The sequence below is a fragment of the Pipistrellus kuhlii genome, unplaced genomic scaffold, assembly GCF_014108245.1.
Source record: "Pipistrellus kuhlii isolate mPipKuh1 unplaced genomic scaffold, mPipKuh1.p scaffold_m20_p_77, whole genome shotgun sequence".
Classification (NCBI taxonomy): domain Eukaryota; kingdom Metazoa; phylum Chordata; class Mammalia; order Chiroptera; family Vespertilionidae; genus Pipistrellus; species Pipistrellus kuhlii.
Genome location: NW_023425581.1, coordinates 755986 through 769763, shown reverse-complemented (window position 1 = coordinate 769763; position 13778 = coordinate 755986).

The following is a 13778-nucleotide window of genomic DNA, read 5'->3' as shown; positions in this document are numbered from 1 at the left end:
CACATACATTGGTTGCCTCCTGACCAGGGCCCAGGCCAGGGAGGATCCTGTAACCAAGGTACGTGCACTTGACCGGAATCAAACCCGGACCCTTTGGTCTGAAGGTCCACGCTCTGTCCACTAAGCCAAACTGGCTAGGGCAATAAAAGTTCTTTAAAACAAAGAGAAAAGCTTTTCAGGTGCGGAAACCTGCCTTGTGATGTCGGATGCTGGAAACCAAATCAGTTTCACTGAAAAAGAGATGTTGACAGGAAGCCAGGAAGGCTGGTCAACAACCTTAATTGCTCTAACCTTTAGTTGAGATTATGTTAGCTGAAGCAGAATCTACCTTATTTGTCCTGTGTAAGTTTCTGTTATTTCCTGCCCAGGGGCTACATGTAAATTTCTGTTTATGTTGCTTAAGATGTTTTCCCCAAAGCCTCAATAAAAGGGGATGGCAGGGCCAGAGCAGGAGTAGTTCTCCCACTAGAGTTGGACTACCGCCTGGCCCCCCATATCGCCAAATTGAATTTCTTCAAGTCTCTTCATTTGTGTGCGGCCCTTCTCCAGAAGCTGAACCCTGAATTGGAACTCTTTCTACGCGGGCCGTGAAAGAGAGTCCTATATCTCATATATCTGGCGCCTTCAACGCGGGACTTCTGGAGGAGAAGGTGTTTTTCGCCTAGAGCGAAGGAGGAAAAAATTTCACCGAGAAAAGGTGTGGAAGATTCACCAGAAAAAAGGTGAGGGAAATTCACTGCACTCAAAGCCCACGGCCAGCTGCAGAGTCACGAACTGTAAGTAGAGTGGGAACGTCTTTTTTCAGCCAGGCTAATGGGGAAGAATTAGGTTATAAATATAAAGTAAACTTTATTATAGATTTTTGGTTTGTAAACTTAAAGAATGTGGTTTCTTGTTCAAATTAAAATCTTAATTTGTATTTGGAATTTAAAATCTGTAATAAGAAATGAGACTCCACTGCTGAAACCGCCTCTGGTGCGGAGAAATTCAAAGGTGACAGGAGAGGGCAGAGCCATCTGCTCTCCGAAAATGAGATTACTTAATGCTTTGTTTAAAAGTTATGAAAGAACTTGCAAGTTGGGTGTTATCTTGGCCAAATTGGGTGATAGTTATTACTTCAGAAAGCAAAAGAGAAAGAAAAAATTTAAGACCTGTCTTTATCTTTTAAGCATGAAAAAATGTGTGGCCAGATCTGTTGAAACTTCTCCCAAAGTAAGCTTGATGTGGGGGGAAGGGAGAGACCAGGCAATCCTATAAGGAAGACCACTCTCCCAGTAAGCTAAGGAATGTGGTAACTTGCATTTGAATGGCTACAAACTTCCTCCAAATTCCTGTGGCAAAATTTCTGTGGAAGTTTGCTTAATTATAAAAATAAAAAGTAAAGTTTAAATTTGCCTCATAAAAAATCTAGAGGACAGAATGGAAGCTCTTACTGACTATGTTTTGTATTTTTCTTAGAAATGTAAAGTGTCATTAATCTAGGACATGCAATATATATTTGACTTGCCAGCTTTAAAAGTTCAAAGTGCAAATTAAATTGGAAGAAATTATATAGTTGTAATTAAAATACCTAAAGTATAACTTGTTTTTGAGAAAATAAAAAGTGTGTTTTCTCTAATAATTAGGAATTAAAAATAAGTTGCTTATTATTGGTCTAATTAAAAAAAGAGGATTAATTCTGTGATCTCAACCAAATATTTTCTATGCAAAAACTAGTCTAAATTTAATTGATATCTTAAGATAATAATAAAAGGTATTATAATATTTAAATCATATATGGATATAGATATTTGTTTGATGGTTTTTTCCATGTTAAAATTTCAAGGCCTTAACAGAGATGATTCTTGGAAAGCTCCAAGGGCCCGGAGAAATACAAGAAATTTATTCTCTTCTTAAATGATTTAAAACAGATTTAATAAACTTGAAATTGCATGGAAAGCCTTATCAAATAAAAATTAATAAATATAAATATTTTAGAAGGTTTATAGGCATGTATTTTACTGGCAAAGGAAAGCAGTTAACTTTCCTGGCGCATGGTGAAGAAGATGGTACAGACGCCTGACATCTGAGAATGTCTTTCTTGCCATGTTAGCAGTAATCATCTGTACGGTTATAATATAATATTACCTGGGACAAATGTGGAAGTGTTTAGGACTTATGTTCCTGACCGTTCATGGGTAAAAGCCCTTATGTGGGCTGATCCCTTGCCAATGTAGTCACCAATAATACTAAACACCTTGGTCATCCAGGAGGAAAATGGGTGGGGCAAGGAAGTATAATTACACAGGTGTTGCCACCCATTTTCTTCCCTTTTTGTATGACACAAAATCAAACCAATGCTCCTTTGTGTATAAAATTAAAGAGAGGTTTCTGGCTTGCACCAAAGTAGAGGAATATCACTACTTACTCCTGGGAGAGGTGCAGAGAATGTAACTAAGACCTTATCTATACAAAAAGAAATTGACAGCCAGTTTGAATTTGAATTGCCATTGGCTTAGAACAAAGAATATCCTTGCATGGTATTATTCTACAATGTCATTTATAATTTTTGATATTTTACAACAGCATATTATACAATTATTCCAAACAAAATTAAAAATCTAATTTTCAAATGTTTGGCAGCAATTTAAAAGGACATGAAAGGATTTAATCCCTTCCACTGTGTGGAGCAGGGGTCCTCAAACTTTTTAAAGTGGGAGCCAGATCACGGTTCCTCAGAGAGCTGGAGGGCCGGACTATATGAACTACTAATTCCTACCCACACTGCACATATCTTATTTCGCAAAAAGGTAACAAATACAATATAAATAAGATGAAGAACATTTATAAATAAACAGATCACTTACCAATATTTCAATGGGAACTGTGGGCCTGCTTTTGGCTAATGAGATGGTCAATGTCTGGTTCCATATTTGTCACTGCTAGTCGTAACAAGTGATGCAAGTGGGCATCAGTTAATCTTGATCTGGTTGGAGATTTCAGATGTTTCATTCTTGAAAAAGTCTGTTCACAGACATAAGTGCTACCAAAGATGGTTACCATTTTGAGTGCATGGTTCCTGATATTTGGATATGTCTCAGAGGGGAGAGATGCATAGAAATTCAGAAGGCTACTTGACTTGAATGCGTCTTTCAAAGAGTCACAATTCTGCAGTTCAGCCAGTTCCATTTGGTAAATTGTAAGGACATTTTCAATCTCAACAGAAAATGTGTTACGAAAAAGCTGTATGTCCTGTTCATGGAGATGAAGCTCTTTGAATCTAAATTGAAACTCCTTTTGCAACAATTCCAGTGAATCCACACATGTTTTCTTTGGGAATGCAACCAATGGTTTGTCCGCTGACAGGTTTTAAATTGTTGGGAGATGGCTAAAGTTTTCCTCCTTTACTTGTTTGATGAGAAAGCCTAATTTTACTTCAAATGCTTTCACATGCGATGCCATATCACAGATGAGCTTCCCCTTTCCTTGAAGTTGCAGATTGAAACTGTTGAGTAGCTCTGTTATATCTGTCAGAAAGGCAAGGTGCCATTTCCATTCTGCATCATTGAGCTCTGGTACTTCTTTGTTTTTTGAAAGTAGAAAAGCTGTAATCTGCGGAAGTGAGTCATAGAAACATTTCAAAACTCTCCCTCTACTCAGCCAACGGACTTCTGTGTGGAACAGAACATCCTCATGGGCAACATTTAGCTCAGACAGAAATTCCTGAAATTGTCTGTGGTTTAGTGCATGAACTCTAATGAAATTAACACAAGATACCACAATTTTCATAACAGAGTCCCACTTCAGTGATTTAAAACACAGCGCTTGTTGGTGGATGAGGCAGTGTATGGCAATTGGATGAGGATGGTTATGTTTGTCCATCTCTTGTTTAATGTGAGCAATTACTCCTCTCTTAGACCCCACCATGCTAGGAGCACCATCAGTTGTCACACTGGCTAGTTTAGCCCAGTCCAGCTCCAAACCATTCACAGTTTGGCAAACCTTTTCATATATATCCACTCCTGTGGTTGTACCTTTGATACTTTGCAGTGCAGCAAGCTCTTCTGTGACTTCAAAATACTCATTTGTCCCACGCATAAAAATGAGAAGTTGGGCAGAATCACGAACATCATTGCTTTCGTCAAGTGCCAAGGAAAAATAGCAAAGTTTTTTTTTGCAGAGTTTTGCAAATGGTGCTGCAAATTGTCTCCCATTTCTTCAATCCTTCGTGTCATTGTAGCTCCTGAAAAACTCACTGTACTAAATAAATCGGCCTTCTCTGGACACATCTCTTTGGCAACAGAAAGAAGGCATTCTTTAACAAATTCTCCCTCCACAAATGGTCTGCCATTGCGCGCTATTAGCTTGGCAACTTGAAAACTTGCCCGCAGTGATGAAATATTTAGCTGCTTCTGCTTCACAAAAGTATTTTGCTGAGTTGTCAGTGTATGTTTCAGTTTTAATATTTTATCTTTTCTCACTTCTCCGACCAAACAATCATATTTATCTTTATGTTGAGTTTGATAGTGGCGTCGCAAATTGCATTCTTTGAACACAGCAACTATATTCTGGCATATCAGACACACAGCTTTTTCTTTGTACCGCGTGAAAAAGTAATCATAAGTCCACTGTTCTTTGAATATCCTACACTCGGAGTCAATTTTTCTTTTTCTTGACATCATTGTTTCTTGACATCATTGTTTCCTAGAGATTCCAAATTGCTATTAGTAAAATACTAATATGTGTGTGTGTGTGTGTGTGTGTGTGTATATATATATATATATATATATATATATATATATATATACACACACACACACACACAGTGTATGAACTCTCATTAGTAGGTCTCTGCCCCCGATGTGGACGCTTACCTCTTGCAGGCTTTTCTAAGCAGACCAGCTCAGTCCCTGATGGGGTTCGGTTATATCTCCCTATATATCGGCCAAATTGATATGTTCGGAATCAGCATGTGAACACTGAAAAGGAAATGCAAAATGCATATAAAATTTTTAATGTAAACCCCTTTAAAAGGCTTTAATCGTCTTTTTCCACTGGAGTTGACTTTCTGGTTTGGAATGGGCCTGGCTATATTAGTAGGAAGATGTGATCAGGGTTGCCTCATGGAAAAAAAAAAGGCTGTTGGCTGGGGCGGCATGCTGTCAGTCTCAATTCTTCCACAAAGAGACTTGGTCCAAGTCCGTCCCCCGCCCCCCCCCACACACACACACACCTGGCAGAATTTTGATTTCTCATATCAGCACCGAACACCTTCCCCCCAAAAAACTGGCAGAATTTTCCATATGGGCAATTCAGCACCGAAGCCCTGACCTCCCAACCACCCCCCACCGCCCACCCCCCAACAGGCAGAATTTTGATTTCAGCACCGAACGCCCCACCCCCCCACCCCCCAAAGGGGAATTTTCATATGAGTCACCAACCCCCCACCCCCCAATCGGGCAGAAGCCCCCCATCTGGCAAAAATTTCTTTCTATGGCACTTTCGACCGACCTTTGGTGAAGGCAGTGGAGGGAGAGGAGGAGAACCTCACTGACAGGCAGGCACAGCACACAGACACCACGTTGTCTGGGGGTGAACTGGGCGCCTTTTTACATCATTGCCGCGCAGCACAGCACAGACGTGCCTGTGCGGCGGCACGTCGCACGCTCTGAGCCCAGCAGGCACTGTGCTCTTAAAGAGGCAGAGGGGTCAGAACGGCCGTGCAGTGACAGTGCATATGCAGGTCCTGGCGGCCGAACTGTAACACCTCGGCTGCGCTCACTGCCCAAAAAACCTGGCGGGCCGGATCAGACTCCTCTGCGGGCCGCATGTGGCCCGCGGGCCGTAGTTTGAAGACCCCTGGTGTGGAGGGCCTCACTGGGAAGGCACTTGAGCATTCTATATTGGCCTTTCTTGCCTTATTTGCAAAGAGGGACCCTCTTGTCACAATTCAATTGCCCACAGCTGTTGCTTGAGTTTTCAGTTCATGCTGAGGTTGAAGCCTCATAGTGGCTGGCACCATGGATCCATCTCTCGCACAATGGCATGAGCTGGGCTCTCCCTGGAGAAGAAACCTGGGTTCCCCAAGATATGTGCTCAATGCCGGGGCCCTGCCAGCAGGCGAGGGGATCCCAAGGCAGGTACTGGGCATGGAGGCCATAAGGGCATAGGCTACCAAGGAGACAGAATTGAACCTCACATCACCCTGCTTGGCCCCAGAGGATGGCTGGTTAGCCAATGACGGGTAAGATTCCTCCAGGGAGGGACGACCTAAGACAGGCACAGCCGCAGAGGGCCATCAGGAGAGGACTTGGGGGCCAACAGAGGTGGGGCACAGATCCTCACCCCCCAACACTGCAGGGGCTTGAACACTCGCCCTCCTGAGGGATGTCTCCTGCCCCATGGCTGCTTCACGCTTCCCATACCCAGCTCAGATCGGGACCCAGGCAACAAACAGATTTGGCCCAGCTCAGATTGAGACCCAGCAACAAACAAGAGACTTGGCACAGCTCTTATTGAGACCCAAGCAACAGAGAAGTGGCTGATGGCGACTGTCCTACATCTAAATCCAGCCTAAATCTACGAGTGCTCAGGGCTTTCTCAAGGATGCATATAATCTTTTCCATTAATATTTACAGAGTAAACTAAAATTATTGTTAAACTACTAATTTGACAGTAAAATAGTCAAGTTTTCAGATTAATTTAAATTGGCTAAATAAAATGAGCTAATATTCAAGAAAATTTAATTGTACAACAGGCTGTTCCTAAAGTATTAACCAAAATTTCTATTGGTAGTCCATCTCATGGTAAAATTGTTTAACATACAATAAACCCTAAAGCAGTCATAGTTTTTGTAAAAACAAATTTAAAATTTAAAAGTTATCAAAACAGCATTATAAAAAATTTTTCCAAAAGCCTCCTAATAATTAAATAGAAAAAAGGGGGATAGTGGAAAATACCATGTAAGAAAAAAATGTCCTGTAAGTAAGTTACATCTAGAAAAATTTTTCTTCTTTTGAAAACCAATTTTCATTTGTAATGAGAACAGTAAGACAGCCATGAAAAACACGCGTAGTACCAAAATAAGTCAAAGAAAAATTGTTTGGGCAAAGAATTAAAAGTATCCCAAGTAAAATTTGTAGAAAAGATTCCTTTATTAATTTTGGTCGAGATATGTTTATATATTTTCAGAAAACAACTCCAAGACCATGTGGATTCCTGCAACAGAGAAGAATTGACAGGAATACTCCAGCCATAAAGACAGGAGGAAAAACAGACCAGAGATGGAAGATACTGACGACGCCTTGCCGTACTAGCAGTCAGCAGATGTGCGTCGCTGCAGGTTGTCCAGGACCAAACCAGAGGTCGGACCTGCATTGCCACCATTTTTCCACCATCCGGATACCATTGCTGACATGGACTCAGAACTGTTGGACATTAAAATTTGGACTTGAAACTTTTTTGGAAATTGAAATTTGGACTCAAAAAACTGTTTGACATTGGATCTGGGATTCAAAAACTGTTGGCCCAGAAAGAAACTTACTGCAGACTGATTTCATTTGACTCTCAGCATTGCTTGTTTCATTTTTTGTTATTTCTAGTCTACAATACAAATGCACAAATTTTTAAGGAAAGAAAACGGGGGAGATGCTGGAAACCAAATCAGTTTCACTGAAAAAGAGATGTTGACAGGAAGCCAGGAAGGCTGGTCAACAACCTTAATTGCTCTAACCTTTAGTTGAGATATTGTTAGCTGAAGCAGAATCTACCTTATTTGTCCTGTGTAAGTTTCTGTTATTTCCTGCCCAGGGGCTACATGTAAATTTCTGTTTATGTTGCCTAAGATGTTTTCCCCAAAGCCTCAATAAAAGGGGATGGCAGGGCCAGAGCAGGAGTAGTTCTCCCACTAGAGTTGGACTACCACCTGGCCCCCCAAATCGCCAAATTGAATTTCTTCAAGTCTCTTCATTTGTGTGCAGCCCTTCTCCAGAACCTGAACCCTGAATTGGAACTCTTTCAACGCAGGCCGTGAAAGAGAGTCCTATAGTCGGACTCCCTAGAACTAACATAAAGTGATCTTCTATACATGTTTGTCCATTAAGTTAAAACATCAAAACTTCAGGCACCTGGGCTTACGGTGCCTCTGAGGTGGGAATTGAGCAAGGAAAGAGCCTACAAAGCATGCAGTAGCAGTCTACTAACTAATAGTATCAAACGACAAAACAGGCTAATGGGTAGTTTCATTTATTTAAAAACTGTAAAAAGTAATTTCTTGTAAAAAAGAAAAGAAACCTGTATAGAAGCTATAAATAAAAGGTGCTTGTCCTCTGTATCTCTTGCTACCCCCACTCCTCAAAGCTGATTAGTGCTATATTCTTCAAGACATTTCCTATGCTTAAACATATTTTTATTTTATTTTTAATGTTTTTATTGATTTCAGAGAAAGAGGTGGGAGAGATAGAAGCATCAATGATGAGAGAGAATCATTGACTGGCTGCCTCCTGCACATCCCCCCACTGGGGATTAAGCCCACAACTTGGGCTTGTGCCCTGATGGGTGGGATGGAGGAGTCAAATTGTGGTCTCCTGGTTCATAGGTTGATATTCAACCAATGAACCACACCAGCCAGAATAAACATATATATATATATATATATATATATATATATATATATACACACACATATTTAAATATATATTTTATTGATTTTTTTACAGAGAGGAAGGGAGAGATATAGAGAACTAGAAACGTCAATGAGAGAGAAACATGGACCAGCTGCCTCTTGCACACCCCCTACCGGGGATGTGCCCGCAACCAACGCAAATGCCCTTGACCGGAATCGAACCTGGGACCTTTCAGCTTAACAATAACCCACAACCTTCGGACCAACTTGAACCTGGGACCTTTCAGTCCGCAGACCGATGGATGCTCTACCACTGAGCCAAACCAGTTTTGGCAAAACATATTTTTATATATGAACAATAATTTTTGTCACGATTAAAATCATATCAAGCATACTGTTTGCTGTTTGTTTTTTACTCCAAAAATGTACTGTGGATATCCTATCTAATAAAAGAGTAATATGCAAATTGACCATCACTACAACACACAAGATGGCTGCCACAAGATAGCCTGCAGGGGGGGGCAGTTGTGGGCAGTTAGGGGTGACCAAGCCAGCAGAGGAGGGCAGTTGGGGGTGACCTAGACGGTAGAGGAGGGCAGGGGAGGCCTGCAGGGGAGGGCAGTTGGGGGGGACTAGGCCTTCAGTGGAAGACAGTTGTGGGGGGAACCCAGTTATGGGGATCAGGCCAGCAGAGGAGGGCAGTTAGGGGGACCAGGCCTGCAGTTGAGGGCAGTTGTGGCTATCAGGCCAGCAGGGAGAGCAGTTAGAAGTGAACAGGCCAGCAGGGGTGGGCAGTTGGGGGCGACCAGGTCTGCAGGGGAGGACAGGGGTGACCAGACTGGCAGGAGAGGGCAGTTAGGGGTTACCAGGCCAGCAAGGGAGGGCAGTTAGGGGCAATTGGGCTGGCCGGGGAGCAGTTAGGCATTGATCAGGCTGACAGGGGAGTGGTTAGGGGTGATTAGGCTGGCAGGCAGAAACGATTAGGGATCCATAGAGATCGGGCCTAAATGGACAGTCGGATATCCCTCAAAGGGTCCCACATTGGAGAGGGTGCAGGATGGGCTGAGGGACAACCCGTCCCCCCTCCCCCTGTGCATGGATTTCGTGCACTGGCCTTTAGTCTTTCTATAAGTACTATCTATATCCTGATGACTCTCAAATGTACCTTTAGCTGAGATATATCGTCTCAACTCTGACTTATAACAATTATCTACTTCACATGAGCACTCTGATTTCTCGGATTCTGAACAAAACTGCTAACCCTGCTGCTCTTACAGGCTTTCTCCCATCATTCACCCTATTACTCGAACCCAAAACCCGAGTCTTGCCTGGCCAGTGTCGTTGTGTTTGATCCTTGACCCATGCACCAGGAGCCCACTGGTTTGACTCCCCATCAGGGCACATGATTGGGTTACAGACGATCCCCCAGAGGGCGGGCAGGGGCCCCTCCATGCTGTTTTCATCGCTCTCTCCCTCTCCCTTTCTCTCTAAAATCAATAAAAACAAATTTAAAATAACAAAACAAAGAAACCTGAGTCATTCTTTTCTCTTTCAGCATCCGGTCAATACTGTTGACTTGTTGATTCTACCTCCAAGATTCATTATCAAATCAGCCTGCTTCTCTTCATTTCTATTGCAAGCAACTCTCACAGGTCTTCCTGCGTCTGTTTGCACCCTACAAGCCACCTTCAGTGAGTGGCCAGATAGGATTTTTTTTTTTTTTTAGGATCTTACTTTTAAAACCGATCAGTTGCCTCCCATATTTGTCCTGGCCAGGATCAAACCTACCTACATAGGTACACTGACTGGGAATCCGGGAATCGAACCCAAACTTTTTTGTGCACGGGACAATACTCCAGCCAACTGGACAAGTGGCTAAGCATGATTTTTTAAAATATTTTATTGATTTTTTTACAGAGAGGAAGGGAGAGAGACAGAGAGCTAGGATCGTTGATGAGAGAGAAACATCGACCAGCTGCCTCCTGCATGCCCCCTACTGGAATGTACATGCCCCTGACCGGAATCGAACCTGGGACCTTTCAGTCCACAGACCGACGCTCTACCACTGAGCCGAACCGGTTTCGGCTAAGCATGATTTTTAAAATAAAATCGGGTTATGTCAAGTTACTTCAATTACTTTCCACTGTCCTTGAGAGGGCTAGTCCCCGCCTCCCTCCGCAGCCTCAGCCTGGATCTCTCTCCCACAGCCCACCCCATCTCAGCAGACCACAGGGAGGCGGCCATTCTGTTCCCATCTTACCTTTGAGACAGCACGGAGGGGCCTGGGAAGGCTCGCGCTAAGAGAAACAAGCCAGAAAGAACCAAACGACACAGCCCTATGGGAAAGCGACCCTGAGAAAAATCTGCCTTCCCCCATTTCCTCCCCAATCGAATGGTATTCTCCCACCCTCACACCTGTTATTCGCTCATTCCACAATGATCCGTTCCGTTCTCAATGTGCCAGGCCCTTCGCCAGGTGCCAGGGACAAGGGGGAGCCCCAGAGGGTCCTCCCTGTCTCAGCCAGAGGGAGGACAGGAAGCAGACGCTAGCCGAGCGCGGGGTGCCGTATTCGCCACAGCCCACCCCATCTCAGCAGACCACAGGGAGGCGGGCCATTCTGTTCCCATCTTCAGCCTGGGCGCTCACTAAATTGGTCCCAGCTAAAACGTCTTTCTCAGGAAGGCCCTCCGCCCTCTCCAGTCTGAGTGCCCGCAGAGACCTGCACTTGCCCTGTGCACGGCACCCCGCGCTCGGCTAGCGTCTGCTTCCTGTCCTCCCTCTGGCTGAGACAGGGAGGACCCTCTGGGGCTCCCCCTTGTCCCTGGCACCTGGCGAAGGGCCTGGCACATTGAGAACGGAATGGATCATTGTGGAATGAGCGAATAACAGGTGTGAGGGTGGGAGAATACCATTCGATTGGGGAGGAAATGGGGGAAGGCAGATTTTTCTCAGGGTCGCTTTCCCATAGGGCTGTGTCGTTTGGTTCTTTCTGGCTTGTTTCTCTTAGCGCGAGCCTTCCCAGGCCCCTCCGTGCTGTCTCAAAGGTAAGAGACCCTTCTTTCTCACTGCTGCAGAGTATTCCATGGCATAAATGTACCACAGCTTTTTAAAAATTTATATATATATTTAAAATATATTTTATTGATTTTTACAGAGGAAGGGAAAGAGATAGAGTCAGAAAATTAAATGAGAGAGAAACATTGATCAGCTGCCTTCTGCACACCTCCACTGGGGATTAAGCCTGCATTCCAGACATGTGCCCTGATAAGGAATTAAACCCTTGATTTGCGCAGTTCAATTGAGGCTCAGCCACTCCACATATAATTTTATTTTATTTTATTTTTTTAAAATATATTTTATTGATCTTGTACAGAGAGGAACGGAGAGAGAGAGTCAGAAACATCAATGAGAGAGAGTCATCGATCAGCTGCCTCTTGCACACCCCCCACTGGGGATGTGCCCGCAACCAAGGTACATGCCCTTGACCGGAATCGAACTTGGGACTCTTCAGTCCCCAAGCCGACGCTCTATTCACTGAGCCAAACTGGTCTCGGCCACATATAATTTTAAAAACAGCAATATAGTCTGGCCAGCATGTCTCAACCTATGAACCAGGAGGTCAAGGTTGGATTCCAGATCAGGGCACATGCCGTGGGGCCTGAAGGAGGCAGTCAATTAATGATTCTTGCTCATCATTAATGTTTTTATCTCTCTCTCTCTCTCTCTCTCTCTCTCTCTGAAATCAATAAAAATATATTTAAAATAAAAAATAGCCAGGACCGGTTTGGCTCAATGGATAGAGCGTCGGCTTAGGGACTGAAGGGTCCCGGGTTCGATTCCAGTCAAGGGCATGTACCTTGGTTGCGGGCATATCCCCAGGGGGATGTGCAAGAGGCAGCTGATCAATGACTCTCCCTCATCGATGTTTCTAGCTCTCTATCTCTCTCCCTTCCTCTCTGTACAAAATCAATAAAATATATTTAAAAAAAAAAAAAAATGGATCCCTACCGAAATCAGTTTGGCTCAGTGGATAGAGTGTCAGCCTGCAGATTGAAAGGTCCCTGGTTCCATTCCAATCAAGGGCATGTATCTCAGTTGCAGGCACATCCCCAGTGGAGGGTGTGCAAGAGGCAGTTGATGGATGATTCTCTCTCATCAATATTTCTAAGTCTCTATCCCTCTCTCTTCTTCTCTGTAAAAAACCAATACAATAAATATATTTAAATAATAATAATAATAATAATAATAATAATAATAATGGAGCCCTGACTGGTTTGGCTCAGTGGATAGAGTGTCAACCTGCGGACTGAAAGGTCCGGGTTTGATTCCAGTCAGGGGCATGTACCTTGGTTGCAGGCACATCCCCAGTGGGAGGTGTGCAGGAGGCAGCTGGTCAATGTTTCTCTCTCATCGATGTTTCTAACTCTCTATTCCTCTCTTTTCCTCTCTGTAAAAAATCAATAAAATACATTAAAAAAAGATAATGGAAAATATGATTCTTTAAAAAAAATAAATGAAGCAATATAATGCTCTAACTGTAATATAACAGAAAAGGTAGAAAACTTTATAATAGTCCAGTGGATAACTATGTTTGAGAACATGAGTTGGAAATTGGCACATACTTCTGGTGACAGTTTAGATTTAAGAGGTATCTATTTAAATGGCTATTGAAAATATTTTTCTTTTCCGGCCACCCTGAAATAATAACTGAACACGTGCTTACACGCCTGTAGTGTCCCTGAGTGCAGCAGGCCCACACAGCCTCACCAGCACAGGCTGGGGCCGGCGACCAAAGCCAGGCGGCTTTGCCATCGTGACTTTCCCAACGTGGCCGACAGCGCCGGGAGAACTCCACACCGGACAGTCCAGTCTTCTGTACACAGCAGCCGCGGTCCGGGGGACCCTGTGCCTGTAAACCGGTGCACCCCTTCTGCTTAGGTGCTTGCTCAGGTCGTCATAAAGGCCTGACTTAGGGGGTCAGTTTGCAGGGTGAGAGGCTGTCTCCTGTGTGAGGACACCTGACCTTGCTGGGTCTAACTTCCAATGCCCACAATACCCCAAACCCTTTGGGCAGCCAGACCCCCACCCCCCCCCCCCCCAGGCAGCAAGCACACCTGGCCCAGACGTGCACGCTTCTGAGGGTTTGGGAGTGAACGCAGGAACCATGGTGCAGAG